We start from the raw sequence: 1,724 nt of genomic DNA on the forward strand, positions 1-1,724 counted from the left end.
TTCTCAAATATAATGTTCTTTGCAATAAAATACAGTTAATAAAACACACTGGCCCACATGAAATTACAAATACGGTAAATAATGTACATCACAGACATTGACTAACGCATTTATTTTTTCAGAGATATTTTTTCATTGTAACAAGAATATAATTAATGTAATAATTATCAATCTCTTTCTAACGAAGCCCTCCTCCAATTGACTAATTTGAAGAACACACAGGTCAGACACTCAGAGGACAGTAAGGTTGGTTGTTTTTCTTCTCTTTTTCCGGGGCAGTCTTCCATTTTACCTTGACGTCAGTGCGACCTGCTGCTTCAAACCTTTTCTGGATCTGGAAAATAAAGTGTGAAAGCTCCTCTGCTGAGCGAGTCCAGCTCTGGGAATGTGTCGAACTGTCACAGAGATTGAAACCAACCTCGTCTAAAATCTGCTGCTTCGTCCCTGGATCGTCCAGGCCGAGTCCAGAGAACTTCATCTTCACAAACCTGTAGGTTTTGGACTCCTCTGAACAAAACAATTATTTTATTACAATAATACCTTAGAAGCACTTCGACTTTACTGCGCGGACGTCAAAGTGCTCATACGGTGTTATTACGCCTCGTAATATAGTTCCCCTTTTTATCCGCTTAGAAAATCAACATGTTTCATTTTGTGTAACTAGACTTGGATCGTGTAACTTTACACATAACTGTATTTAAATAGGAACAACGTGGAAGAGCTTGGTCGCTTCTAACTTCACACCAGTTTAGAGCTACAGGAACATGCTGGGAGAGGCTAAAAGCTAGCAAGATCTTTGGTCTACTTGCGTGACTGAGCACACGCATTAAGACCAGACAGGTACGCATCAACTCATCTAAGCTCAGGTAAGAACATATCTCAGTATGGAAAAAAACGTGGCCTGTTCCTTTAAACCAGACATATTCTAAAAGCAAAAGCTATTTACGTTTTACAGCAGGGGAGCCTGAGCTGTTGGTTGAGTGATGTTGGGGGTCGGAGCCTGAAAAGTTTGGGAAACCCTGCTCTATGGCTGAAACAAAAACGATTCTGCAGTGACTCCTGCAGCCCACTCTGTGCTTCCCACACCAAGAGTGCATCATTCTGTGCGTCATGTTGTTTAATAGCCTCAAATACTAACCATGTTAAGCGTCATTGAGTGTCCAAAACATTTTTAGGGCCCAACACCAAAGACCATTTCACGCTTTTAGTCACTTTTAGAACACATGTTTAGTGGCCAGAGCTGCTGTGAGGCGAGTGATCTAACTGCTGTGCCACAGTGTAATCACCAAAGTGTCTAATGCAGGGCTGAGGAGGAACCAGTGTAAAGTGTGTTACCTTGACAGTAGAATGGGCGTGTCTCCTGACAGGAAAAGACTTCCCAGGTGTTTTGCACGTTCTGTGCAGCGCAGAAAGGCTCGTGGTAGGTTTTAGAGTCATAGTTCCAGGCTGTGAAGACGACTGTCCTGTTGTCCGACCACTTCCCTGTAGATCTAAAGAGGCCGATCCATGGATCAAAGTCGCCTGCTACACCATTAGCAGCAACGTTCTCCTCTGCACTCTCGATCAAAGCCAGGTCTGTGTGGTGAGTTCTGCAGTAGGTCAAGGCATCGCCCCAACTCATATCATCAGGTGTTAAATGATAGACTTTTGGGCTGGAACCTACAATAACAAATATTTTTCATCTCAATGAAAGAAACACATCTAACCACCGCAAAACAACATCA

At 42.8% G+C, this 1,724-nt stretch overlaps 1 long non-coding RNA gene across 1 annotated transcript; it reads right to left on the bottom strand.

Annotated features, from left to right (window-relative positions):
• Positions 1-314: 314 nt before the first annotated feature.
• LOC306975983 lies at positions 315-1,423 on the bottom strand. The gene is made up of 3 exons (XR_013793738.1): positions 1,336-1,423; positions 419-507; positions 315-334 (listed from the first exon to the last, which is right to left on the bottom strand). It is a non-coding gene; the product is annotated as an uncharacterized lncRNA (long non-coding RNA).
• Positions 1,424-1,724: the final 301 nt, after the last annotated feature.

The sequence above is a fragment of the Gobius niger genome (genome assembly GCF_951799975.1).
Source record: "Gobius niger genome assembly, chromosome: 16".
Lineage (NCBI taxonomy): Eukaryota > Metazoa > Chordata > Actinopteri > Gobiiformes > Gobiidae > Gobius > Gobius niger.